Here is a 14,940-nt window from a genome sequence, read left to right on the forward strand (position 1 = left end):
AGGCTGGGTACCTGTACATCCAAACAGCAAAATATCTGAGAGTACTCACAGTTGCTTACAGCTAGGTCAAAGCCAATAACAACTACCAGAAAAAATGTAATAACAAAAACCATGCTTCTGAGACTAAATTATCAGTACACATCCAACATCTAATGGAATATGTGTAAGGATTTATAAACATGTGAGAAAAATATGACCATATGCAATGCCAATTTACAATTATCGACAAGTAGTAGATCCATGAAAGTGCATTTGAATATAACAATAATATTTAGTTTACTTTTAATTAACTAATAACAAATTCAATATTAATACCAATAAAAACAATATTCAAAGATCAAATTACTGTGCTGAATTTGTAAACTTTAAGAATAAGTTGATTCAATGGATGTTTCAAAATTTCTACTACACTCACACCTAGTAGAACAAGCAACCATTCTTAAACAGTTTCAATCCGCTTTCTCCACTAAGGATACATACAACCTGCATGCGTTTTCATCTGGATGTCAGGAAAATAGCCGTCCACTTGCCATGAAAGAAAATGGTATATATTCAAATTACTTACAAAAATCAATCCAAATAAAGCAACATGAACGACAACATAAGAGCAGTGGCGGATCCAGAGGGGGGGTTCCGGGGGTCCGCACCCCCCCTTTATTTTGGCCGATCAATGCATTTGAATCGGGACATATGTTTGCACCTCCCCTGCACCCCCCCTTTGCCCTGGGCTAGCACCCCCCCTTTCGAAAATTCCTGCATCCGCCACTGATAAGAGGAAGATTACGGAAATAGCCCCATACTTGCTCTCATCTTCCAATCATCAATTGAAACTGGTTGTACCATCTGACTGGAGGATTGCCAATGTTAGTCCAGTCAATCTAGCATAAATTTGACCCTAACCTTGGAAGTAATAGACCACTTTCGAGTTCATCCGTCACCGGAAAAAACTCGTCAATTATACGCGCTTTTATCACCGTCATTTGTGCGTTTTGGGGCGTCGTCACTTCCCTTTCAATGTTGAGCGAGTGGTTGGAAAACTATAATTCTATATTATACGAATTATTCGGCAAATTGAATTCTCAAAATTGACAATCAACACTGCTGTCATTAGGAAATTGTCAGTAAGTACCTACAGAGCAACCATTATTTCTAGTTTATCCTGCACAAAGACGATCACTAAGACGCTTGATGAACGTAAATAGTGCAGGGATACAGGCGACCCCCTCTATCTGGTAAATGACGTCATAAAGGCGTGCATAATTGACGAGTTTTTGCCGGTGACGGATGAACTCGAAAGTGGTCTATTGCAACAGAAGATTTTTAAGTTTTAATCTTTACCATTATACGTTTACCCCAGATATACACAGAAAAAATCTCATTAAATCTAACTTGAGGAAAACTAAAAAATCACGATTTTAAAATTCCTATGGAGATTTGCATTGCTATGAGAGATAACTCGGCAAAAAAGGCAAATCTATCAATAAAACTTGATACAACATTAAAACTTTACCACTTCTATTCAACAGAATGTATTGATTCTTGATATTTAAGCCGTCTTTAGAGTAAAGCAAACAACTCTAAAGGTGTTTTCATATCTTTTATCGAGCTACAACCTAGATTTCATAATTCATTAGTTTACCATTTATAAGATTTTTCAGCATGTCAAGGTAAAGAATCTCAAATTGAATAAAACTAATTAAGCATATATTCTTTTTGTTGTGGTTTAGTTTCTTCAAACAAGGTAGATATAGATAAAGATATAAACAATACCAAATATTCACCTTATTTTTTTCAAAATAGTCACAAAGCCATAAATTTGCAATTTCTATAATGAAAAATGTGCAAAAAAAATCAAAATACCCCTAACACTTCGGCTTTGTACATTTCATAAGCAGAAGATAATAAAACATTGTCAAATACAAACTTATAACCCTATCAAAGTATCATACTTTACATGAATTTTAAGATATCAACCGAAAAGCGACAAAAAAAGACTCATTTTGGCAGAGTTATCTCCCTTTCCAATGTTAATTTCCATAGGAAATTAAAAATACTGATTTTTGAATTTTCCTCAAATTAGATTTAATGGAACTTTGTTCTGTGTATATTTGGGGCTTAATGCCACAGATTAGAACTAAAACATTTTCTGTTGCAATTAAAATGAAATTCAAAACAGTGTTGCTGTGGCCATTGATTGACACATTAAATTCATCCATTGACTGGGACAATTTAGGTGAACGTTTGTATGTAACGACCACTGCTCACTATGTACTTTTTAAAGACACTTAAACTATGGGGTCACCAAAGGTTCTCAACACCTTAATAAAGTAATTCGAAAAATTAATCAGAAATAACACGATGTTTTGATTTATATCAATTATATGAATCAAAACATAAAGGTTATTCCTGATTAGTTTTTCGAATTATTTTATAATTAAAGGCGTTAAGAAACCTTTGGTGACCCCACAGTTTCAGGGCATACGATACAGTTTTGATCCCGTATTTACAAGTTGATGAAAATTTGCATTTAGGCTATTTTTTAACTGATTAAATCAAATATGTCATAAAAAATATACCTTCATGTGCTACTTTTTGAGTTTAATGAGGTCGGAATTTTGTATATTTGCTCAAAATTCGGATTTATGGCCGTATTTTCCCTTTCGAAAGAAAGACATAACTTTTTTTGTTTTAAAAGATAAAAACAAATTTTTTTTTTGTTAAATAATTTGTAATTTCTGTAATTTATAAGTATTTAAAAAAATTATGCTTTTTTGTTCAGAAATAACTCATATTAATCAAATGGTCATGAATTGAGAAAAAAAACGTCATTTTTTGCTATATATTTTTCAAAATTAAAAAAATTGCACTATTTACAGTTTTATAAAATTTGTTCTACATAATCTCCCTGCAAAATGAAACAAAATGTCGTTTTAAAAATTGGGGGTCCATGCACTCGTTTTAAAATTAAATCAGTCTGAATGATAAAAATTAGTCGAAAAATGCATCTTTTTCCGATATGTCACAGTTTGACGTCGCGAAAATAGCATTTTACGTTAGCAACGTCATTACCTCCCCTGTAACTGTATCGTATGCCCTTAAATGTCTATCGTAGGTACGTCGTGAACAGTGGTCGTTACAGACAAACGTTCACGTAAATTGTCCCAGTCAATGGATGAATTTAATGTGTTAATCAATGGCCACAGCCACAGTGTTTTGAATTTCATTCTAGTTTGAAGTTCAAACATAGTTTGACTGGACAATTAGCCCAATCTTCTAGAAAGGAGAGAGAAATGGACATTTTGGGCAATAACGATATGCTCGATTTAAATAGGGAAATTGAATTAGTTCCTTTTCTAAACTGTGTTCTACTTACCCATTTTTAACGCATTTTCAGATTTCTATCTAGTTCAGCTAATATGCTGATACCATAACTTGATAGCAGTAAAAATTATATTAAATGAAGCCCTTCGAAAATTACAAATAACTTGATTACTACATTAACCAGATGCTCCACAGGGTGCAGCTTTATACGACCCATCGAACCTTGAACATTGGGGCAAGTATGAACACAACGTTCAAGCTTGATACAGCTCTGAATATGGATTGTGATTAAATAGTTGACACAACACATGTTTCTGACACATAATGAATGTGGTATAAGAACTTAAACTTAAAAACTTTAAATTTCAAATTGGACATTACCTATTATGGTCCAATATCCAAAATCAAAATACATGGTTAGATTAAGCATATCAAAGAACCCCAAGAATTCAATTTTTGATGAAATCAATTAAAGTTCAATTTTGGACCCTTTAGACCTCAATGTGGACCAATCTGATAACCGGGTCCAAACATCAAAAATCTAAATAAATGGTTAGATTAAGCATATACCAAGGAACCCAATATATACAATTTTTGTTGAAATCAAACAAAAGTTTAATTTTGGACCCCAATTTGGACCAACTTGAAAACTGGGCCTATAAATAAAAATCTATAGACATGTTTAGTAACAGCATATCAAAGAACCCCAAGGATTCAATTTTTGTTGATATCAAACAAAGTTTAATTTTGGACCAACTTGAAAACTGGTCCCATAATAACAAATCTAAGTACATGTTTAGATTCAGCATATCTAAGAATCCCAAGGATTCTATTTTTGTTGAGTCAAACAAAGTTTAATTTTGGACCAACTTGAAACTGGGCCCATGATAAAAAAATATTTAAGTACATGTTTAGATTCAGCATATCAAAGAACCACAAGAATTAAATTTTTGTTTAAATCAAACAAAGTTTAATTTTGGACCCCGATTTGGACCAACTTGAAAACTGGGTCAATAATCAAAAATATAAGTACATGTTTAGTTTAAGCACATCAAAGAACCCCTAGGATTCAATTTTTGTTAAAATCGAAACTTAGTTTAAATTTGGACCCTTTGGACCTTAATGTATACCAAATTGAAAACGGGACCAAAAATTAAGAATCTACATACACAGTTAGATTCGGCATATCAAAGAACCCCAATTTTCCAATATTTGGTGAACTCAAACAAAGTTTGATTTTGGACCCTTTGGGCCCCTTATTCCTATACTGTTGAGACCAAAAACTCCCCAAATCAATCCCAACCTTCCTTTTATGGTCATAAACCTTGTGTTTAAATTTCATAGATTTCTATTTACTTTTACTAAAGTTATGGTGCGAAAACCAAGAAAAATGCTTATACTTGGGCCCTTTTTGGCCCCTTATTCCTAAACTGTTTGGACCTCAACTCCCAAAATCAATCCCATCCTTCCTTTTGTGGTCATAAACCTTGTGTTAAAATTACACTGATTTCTATTTACTTGTACTAAAGTTAATGCTGTTATATAGTTATAAGAGAACTAGTTAAATGAATTTGAGTTATCATACGAAATGTTGATGAACCGAGTCCGACAGACCATCTATAATACAATTTGTCAGCCGTCATCGGGTAAAAACGACAAATCAAAGAATTCAACTCTATAGAGAACTAATATAGGACAATGGTGTAGATTAAAAATTACACCACTCCAGACCCTTTTGTTTTCCACATAATTAATATCGCCAATAATTAACAAGTTCCGGGTCGAATCCGATACCGATACCAATAGTATATTCACCTGTTAGCTATTACCTTATCTGTACGTTCCGCATTTGACAGGCGCACCACCAAACGGTGTATTTAGGATTTTGTTATATACACGGGTCATAATCAAAGGGCTGACAAGTTAAATTCAATCATTATCAAATTGTTCCCTTTTGTAGTTTTATTCAGCAATCAGCAAGACTTTCTAAGATAACTAATATAGGACAATGCTGCTGATTAAAAAATACTCCATTCCTGGATAGCCAAGACCTTTTGTTTTCCAAATAATTAACATTACCAATAATTGGTAAGTTCCAGGTCGACGGGTTCAAACAGAAAGATTGAAAGCAGAGAAAACTGTGTATCTTATAATCGACATGACTTTATCTGATGACAATACCAATTACTAAAATAAGGCTTAGGCATAGTTATATACTTTAATTCAGTCACGGACCCACGATATCACGGGTGTGTACTTGTATAGTATATACATGTACCATACTACATCCTGTCTTCGACAATAGTATATAAAACCAATATAGATCTTCCCCTTAGCATGGTGAATATGTATATTATTCATATTTACAGTATTTTTGTCGATGTTGGTTACAACTAAGGTAACATATTCTGACATTAAGATTCTAAGAAGGATTTTCAGTTATACACTTTGAACAAAAAGCTGAAATATCTGAAATGCTCTTAATGGGTTGGAGATATTGAGGAAACTTTCTTGTTTCTGGATGACAATTGTAGAAACTCCACCAAACTTTAAAAATTTCACATATTCAAAAGATTTTTTAATATTTCAGTAATTTGATTTTCACCATTTCCAAGAAAAAGGTTTATTTCATCGAAAAAAATGTCTTCGTTTACAACGATGATTAAATTACATAAAACTATAACAAATGCTGAGAACTTTCATTAAATGTTTACTTTTCTAAATGAGTTTAGTAATGAAAAGAAAAGAAAACCTATAGGGTTGTTTATTAAATAAAATTACATCCAATGTTTGGCACTGTGTCATTTTCCAGGGGATCTTCTGTTAGGCAGAACAAATAAAAGTTGACATTACTCTGGAGTTCAAAAGGGAAATTTCAACATGTTTCTAATATTCATGTAAGATATACAGCATCACAAGACGAGCAGTATTTGTTATTAGGATAGCATTTTGAGAAGAATACTGGAAGGTTATTTCTGATTTCAGTAATCGATGTCAAACATTTATAGTGCAGGGGCGGATGCAGGAATTTTCGAAAGGGGGGGGGGGTGCTAACCCAGGGCAAAGGGGGGGTGCAAAACATATGTCCCGATACAAATGCATTGATCGGCAAAAATAAAGGGGGGGTGCGCACCCCCGGAACCCCCCCCCCCCCCCCTGGATCCGCCACTGTAGTGATTGATTATAAATTTGCAGTACAAGTACAAGTTGACATATTCTTGTGTTCTGCTGTTACATAACTGTTCCAATCTAGGAGGAGGATCAAACACGCACAACATGTTTAACAATGCAACATTCTTTGTGTCTGTCCATAATCAGGAGCCTGTAATTCAGGGGAAAAGAAACTATGAACTCCTGTTCAAATACATTAATGAGTAATATTTAAGAAATGAATGCTTCTTTTTGGAATTTTAATGAATTTTGAAGTAAAAGTGTTGATTGTGCACACATTTTTAGAATGAAGCACTTCCGCACCTCATACAAAATGAGCTTCGGTCAAAACTTTTACAACCCTATCAAATCACTAAAAGAAGAATTCATTTCTAATGATTTCATTTTTATGCTAAGACCATGAATTTTTTTTTATCAAGTTTTTCTTTCATTTACCTGTGCACTTTTTTGTGGAAGCATGTGTCATCACGAATGTAACATTTCATTTATATATGAAGGTTAATTTTTGAATGACCTGCGATTGTTGTTAGCCAATCAAACTAACAGATTCTCATGAAACATACATGTAATGTAATTATTATAACATGAAAGGTACCAAATTTATTGGACTAATTGCACATTTCGACAACAAATGTTTCTTTGGTGATGCTACAGGCAATAACATTTGAAAATGCAAAACTACAAATTTTAAGAGCTAATATAACCAAAACTAGAGGCTCTCAAGAGCCTGTATCGCCCACCTGACTTTTCTTGGTTTTTGAAATTATATGTAAAAAAAAAAAATGGCTACAAAGTAACAACACTTGGCCAGCACCTCAAAAGGAAAGGAACAAACATGTTTGGTTTCGTTCAATTAAGTGGTTCTCTAAAAGAAGAAATTTGTATGCATTCCCCATGGGTCCTATGTTAAACTATGTTGGCGGCCATCTTGGATGATGGATCGGCTACAAAGTAACAACACTTGGTCAGTACCTCATAAGGAACATTCATGCTATGTTAATTTTCATTCCATTAAGTGGTTCTCTAAAAGAAGTCATTTGTATGTGTCGTGGGCCTCAATTCTTTTTGTTGTCTGGGGGGACTATGGGATTGAAGTCACGCTTTTCGTTATCCAAATTTTATTTTACTGCCATTTAACAAACACATGTATGGCAGACGACACTAATTGTTCGCCGCCGACAAACATAAAAAAGGTATACAGTCCCGTAAAATACAAAAAACAGACTAAATTATTTCCTACATTTCCGGTAACCAGAAATACCAAATAGAGGTATATAACATATGCATTTCCCATAACTGAGTCCCCAACTGGCGATCATCTTGGATGGTGGATCGGCTACAAAGTAACAACACATGGTCAGCACCTCATAAGGAACATTCATGTTATGTTTGGTTTCATTTCATTAAGTGGTTCTCTGAAAGAAGTCATTTGTATACATTTCCCATAGGGTCCCATGTTAAACTAATTAAAGTCCCCCGCTAGCGGCAATCTTGGATGATGGATCGGCTACAAAGTAACAATACTTGGTCAGCACCTCATAAGGAACATTCATGCCATGTTTGGTTTCATTGCATTCAGTGGTTCTCTAGAAGAAGTTCAAAATGTAAAAAGTTAACAACGACGACGACGGACGACGGACGCCAAGTGATGAGAAAAGGACCAAAAAATAAAGCCAAACCACGACAAGGAATCATGTGTATCAGGCGCGGATCTAGAGGGGGTTCCGGGGGTTGGAACCCCCTCTTTGCATTTGAATGGGGACATGTAATTGGAACCCCCCTTTGTCCTGGGTTAGGACCCCCCCCTTTTAAAATGGCTGGATCCGCCCCTGTGTATGATAGAGATACCTTTGTAACGAATTTACGGTTTAAGAAGGTTATAATATTTCTACAGTTGTATATTTTTCGAAACCACTTTGCATTTCAAGGTTGCTATCAGACGCTTTACCTGTACAGTTGTTGCTAGGGTGCTCTCTTCGAGGTCCGCGTTCGAAGTATAAATAGTGGTTAGCTATTCAGTATGAAGGTCGTTAAAAACTTCCATATATATATATATGTGTAAGATGTCATTTGTACGGAAGACAGCAGACAGTGAACATCGGAAAGGTTGGAAAGGAAGTAGTTTATAGCAGGCAGTCGGTTAAGTTTAAGTGAAGTGTAGTGCTTGGAACCTGCGACAGAATATAGAAAGGCTGAGACTGTTGGTTAGGTACAGATTGTCCAAACAGGGCTGGTGCTAAGGTTTTGCGTCTTGCATCTCTCTCTATTGCAGTGAGTGTTTGCTGACATACCATGCCTTAGTGCTGCCCAGTTGTTCAGACAGTTATAGACATGTTTATCAAATAAAGTGTTATACCTTTTAGGTTTCAGACCAGTTCCAAACATTTAGGTTTCAGCTCAGTTCCAAATATTTCGGTTTCAGACCAGTTCCAAACATTGAGGTGGCGTCAAAGTAAAAAATTATAATAGCCTTTCAAGACGTCATAATTATTTGGACTAGTATCAGACCAGTTCCAAACATTTGGGTTTCAGACAATAGTTCCAAACCGTCTAACCCGTTCCAAACATTTAGGTTTCAGACCAGTTCCAAACATTTAGGTTTCAGACAATAGCTCCAAACAGTTGGTTTAAACAGTATCGGACTGAAAGGGTTTTAAACAGTTTTAATTCAATAGGTTCGGGTTGGATTGATTAGTGTTGAAATTCGTTTTATGTAGTATTTGTTTCATATTTGTTAGTGGTAGTGTAAACTTTGTATTGACTTTAGAACTTTTGAATTGCTTTTCAAATCCCAGGAAACTGGTACGAACCCGAGATAAAAATATATAAACGTCCCCGCCCGGTTACAAGTTACAAATGGTGGCAGCGGTGGGATCATATTTGTTAGTGGTAGTGTAAACTTTTTATTGACTTTAGAACTTTTGAATTGCTTTTCAAACCCCCAGGAAACTGGTACGCACCCGAGATAAAAATATATAAATGTCCCCGCCCTGTTACACGTTACAAATGGTGGTAGCGGTGGGATTTGTCAAGTATTTCTGTTTAGTATTTTGTGATTGTCTATGACTGTCCGTCCGTCGGATGGGGACGTTAAATCCGAGGTCCCGTGTTCAGGGAGATTACCACGCTCTGTGCACGTTAAAGAACCCTTTGCAACAGCTCTTTTGAGGGGTCCGTAAGTGGCCTGTTGTGAGGCAAAATTGTTTTAAACCGGTTTTTGGCAACATAACTTTCAAGTGGTATTCAAAATAGAATATTTGAAACGGTTTTATCGGGTCCTACTAAAATGCGCCCGGGAGCGCCCGGGTGAAGAAAAAGCGCCCGGGAAAAAGAAAAAGCGCCCGGAGAAGAAAAATAGCGCCCGGGGAAAATATATAGATATTTTATTGGCATGAGACAACTTTGTGTTGATGAAATAAGTTATGCACATTATTTTTTTTTAATTTTAGACAAGTAATTTTCAAATTCAGATAATAGACATTTGTAATTAAACAAGTATGAATGTTTCAATTTTGACAATAATATAATTTATGAATACTATTTCGAAAGACTGATTATAATCAGTCGGAAACCAGGTTGAAATAGAACAAAAGAATCGAAGCTCTCTATTAGAGAAGGCGATAAATGTTTACTGTATTGTTTACTATAGTGACAAATTTTTAAAAAGTTAATAGAAACAAACAAAACTGCAATTTTCTTCTCAATTACGAGGTGCTTTATTTTAAAAACACCATTTGCATAAGTTTTCAATTTATCTAGTACATAGTTAAGCAGAACAATTAGATATCAAGTCGACGACATGGGTATCTTTCAAGTTGGATGACAAAAATGCATAACCTCCGATTTTTTTGAAAAAATTACCACGGACGGAAAAGATATCAATCTATTAGTTCAGTAATTTTCGTGTCTGCCCTTCCATTATGTGACTGAAGAAAAAATTCCAAAAAATAGATAACAATTGTATCGAAAAGAGAAAATCGAGTGCACCTTTTTATGTTAGGGCGTGTTTGAGTTGAGTATTTTGTCTTGATATCGTTCAAAGTAAGAATATTTCATACATCGTCTCGCTTCAGATTCTATCATTGTTATAAATTAAAGCTACAGGTTGACTTTATAACACAAAAAAATAACAGTACTAAAAGATGAAATATATGGGTCAAGTGAAATACCTATCTAATGAGTCACACAAACAGGGAAGGTGTGTTCGAATAGCTAATTTTTTTTACTGAAAGTACTTGACGACAGTCTTACAAGTTGGATGATAAAAATGCATATCTTCGAAAAATTCTAATTTTTTGTGTGTGATAACTAGGGTTTATAGTCTTCAACCACTAAAAAAAATCTAGTCTGCCCTTCCACGAAATATTTAATTAGATTTTTTTTAAATGTTTATGATTTTTCGAAAATTCCACCTAACAACCGATCAGACAATAGTTTTAAGTTGAATCAATGCAGACAAGATCATTAACTGATGCTCATTAGCTAGTTGATACATTTGTCTTTTAAAATATAACTGACATATAAGGATCGTATTGGTGCAATGTGGATAAATTTATCGGTTTCCAAGAGCAAAATTGGTAGCGCGTCATCGCTACAATGGCTTCCATTTTTACGATTGTGAAAATGAACTGGCGTAATGCACAGGTGCTTGAGGACAGGATCCTGTATGAGCCCCATATAATCTGAGATTTATGATAATAATATATATGGTACAAATAAGTGATATATATCGAAAAATCTGAGATTTATGATAATAAGGGGGAGGGACTATATGGGGCTCATACAGGATCCTGTCCTCAAGCACCTGTGGCGTAATGGGGAGATAATTTTGACGAAGTAGGATCCTGACTGTAATGGATCACAGTTTATTCGGAAGATTTATAAAACGTAAGACATCAAAGGCATGTTTTTCAAAAACAATATCAAAATGAAAAATGTAAAAAACAAGAGGCTCTCAAGAGCCTGAATCGCTCACCTGAATTTTTTTGGTTTAATCTCTCATCAATGATTATTTTGGCTTTTCAATTTATTTAAATGTTCTTTGAATCGTCCTATTTTCTTCAAAAGCAAAAAAAAATCATTTTCTCCTATGTTCTATTTTAGCCATAGGAGCTATGTTTCTTGACATACAAGGAAATGAAATATAAAATTTATACTAGATACTCTGAAACTCTGAAACTCATTTAGCCTAAGTTTGGCTGAAATTGATACAGCAGTTTCATAAGAGAAGATTTTTTAAAGTAAGTCAATATGATGAACAAATTGTGAAAAAAGTCTTTAAAGGGCAATAACTCCTAAAGAGGTCAATTGACAATTTTGGTCAAATTGACTTATTTGTAGATCTTACTTTGCTGATCATATTTGCTGTTTACAGTTTATCTTTATCTATAATAATATTCAAGATAATGACCAAAAACTGCAAAATTTCCTTAAAATTACCAATTAAGTGGCAGCAACCCAACAATTGGATGTTTGATTCATCTGAAAATTTCAGGGCTGATAGATATTGACCTAATGAACATTTTTACTCCATGTCAGATTTGCTCTTAATGCTTTCTTTTTGAGATATAAGCCAAAAACTGCATTTGACCCCTATGTTCTATTTTAAGTAACGGCGGCCATGTTTTTTGACGGATCAAAAATCAAAGCACACACTTTGTGCAGGATAATCTAAGGAACAACCATGCTAAGTTTTAACCAAATCCATTCAGTAGTTTCAGAGGAGAAGATTTTTTAAAGTTAGCAAATATGATGAACAAATTGTGAAAAATTGTCATTAAAGGACAATAACCCCTGAAGGGGTCAATTGACAATTTTGGTCATATTAACTTATTTGTAGATCTTACTTTGCTGATCTTTTTTGTTGTTTACAGTTTATCTTTATCTTTAATAATATTCAAGATAAGACCAAAAACCATGAAAACTGCAAAATTTCCTTAAAATTACCAATTAAGTGGCAGCAACCCAACAATTGGATGTTTGATTCATCTGAAAATTTCAGGGCTGATAGATATTGACCTAATGAACATTTTTACCCCTTGTCAGATTTGCTCTAAATGCTTTCGTTTTTGAGATATAAGCCAAAAACTGCATTTGACCCCTATGTTCTATTTTAAGTAACGGCGGCCATGTTTTTTGACAGATCAAAAATCAAAGCACACACTTTGTGCAGGATAATCTAAGGAACAACCATGCTAAGTTTTAACCAAATCCATTCAGTAGTTTCAGAGAAGAAGATTTTTTAAAGTTAGCAAATATGATGAACAAATTGTGAAAAATTGTCATTAAAGGACAATAACCCCTTAAGGGGTCAATTGACAATTTTGGTCATATTAACTTATTTGTAGATCTTACTTTGCTGATCTTTTTTGCTGTTTACAGTTTATCTTTATCTATAATAATATTCAAGATAATGACCAAAAACTGCAAAATTTCCTTAAAATTACCAATTAAGTGGCAGCAACCCAACAATGGTCTGTTTGATTCATCTGAAAATTTCAGGGCTGATAGATCTTGACCTAATGAACATTTTTACCCCATGTCAGATTTGCTCTAAATGCTTTCGTTTTTGAGATATAAGCCAAAAACTGCATTTGACCCCTATGTTCTATTTTAAGTAACGGCGGCCATGTTTTTTGACGGATCAAAAATCGAAGCGCACATTTTGTGCAGGATATACTAAGGACCAATCATGTTAAGTTTCAATCAAATCCATTCAGTAGTTTCAGAGGAGAAGATGTTTGAAAAATTGTTAACGACGACAGACGACGACGACGACGACGACGACGACGACGGACGCCAAGTGATGAGAAAAGCTCACATGGCCTTTTAGGCCAGGTGAGCTAAAAAACGACTTACATCTCACAGATAAATATTAATTTAATCAAAATTATGAGAGTTACACATGATACATCAGCAAATAAAGCAGTACTATACCTGTACCGTAGTTTAAACAAGGGGGTAAAAAGCAGGAGATTGGTTTAAATTTAAAAATAAGCATTGAAGCCCTGATAAGCATAGCCATTGAAACAGTTTTAGTTTTATAAAAAAAGATATAATAAATGTATATCAGCATCTGCATAAAATAGTGTTCACCATGTAGTTGCGAAAATATTAGACTTTAGTCATCATATCCACATTTATATTAAGGACAAAACAAGCAATGATTATTTATTCTTTTTAAGGAAAAAAATTATTGTTATAAAATTTTATTATTTTATTCTCCCGGGTGCTAATTTTCCTTCCCCGGGCGCTTTTTCCTTTCCCTGGGCGCTTTTTCTTTTCCAGGGCGCTTCCGGGCGCTTTTTAGTAGGACTGACCGGTTTTATCTGGTCAAAATTTAATTTAAGTTTTCAGTTGCTTGTACAAATGTGAATAAAAGTATGATACTAGTATTTGGAAAATAGGAACTTAGCTAACAAAACAGAAAGAACATGCTAGTCGAAAGAGGTTGACAGGAACCCCAGAACTGTTAGTAGGCTAAGGTATCCCTAGGTCTGACGGTTGTGACGTCGACAGATTGTTGTAGGAAAGCCATTAGTTGGTTACACGTTACACCTTTATTTATTTTCAAAAGATTTTCTAAGCTGTGTAAAGGCAAATTTCAATAGAACAATATCTGTATTTCTGTGTCTTACAGAAGCACTCTGACTGAGTTACTTAGCTGGTGTATCCTCTAAGGATTCTGTGATTAGGTATCCCACAATAGCAGATTGGAAAATATCTCTTATCTAACCCTAAGACATTTCTAAATTAAACATTGGGTCATGAATCTTCTCTTACCGTAAAATCTTACATAATGTGAAAGAATGAAATGATGTCCCTCAGGGGCGGATCCAGGAATTTATTAGGGGGTGGTCACCTTTTGAAATTTTAATCAAAATTTTGGTATCATGAAAATAGTTACAACTATAGAAGACAAAAGTTAGACATTATTTATAGAATTAATTCCAATTTCATTTTTCTTGGATGCCTGCGTGCAAACATGTCATGAAACTTCTGTCCGAAATATGTTTTGCATCATCCCTATGACCCCTTGTAGGAAGATTCTGTTTGCCACAAAGCAAAACACACTTGCATATAGATTTCAAAACAGTTCTGTTTGCTTTTAATAATATACGTTCATTCATTGCTTTATCAATAAATGTTTGAATATCAGTAGTCCTTTGCTCAGTGTTGTCAAGAAAAAGTTGAGCTTTTGCTCTAGCTTCAGTATGACTTTTTTTACATGATTTCTCATCACGGCCGAAATGATCGTTAAGTCTTGTACTTGCATGTGCCATATCTGTTAGTGGTTTGCATGATAATGTTCCAAAACTATCAACCCCAAACAGAGCACAGTATGTGCAGTAAGCTCCTTCTTGTGAAGGTGAGTACACTAGCCCATCATCAGTAGCGATTTAGCCAGTTCAGCTGAAACAGTCTGTTCTTTCCTGCATATTTTTTTTA

This window comes from Mytilus edulis, chromosome 5 (genome assembly GCF_963676685.1).
Source record: "Mytilus edulis chromosome 5, xbMytEdul2.2, whole genome shotgun sequence".
Taxonomy (NCBI): domain Eukaryota; kingdom Metazoa; phylum Mollusca; class Bivalvia; order Mytilida; family Mytilidae; genus Mytilus; species Mytilus edulis.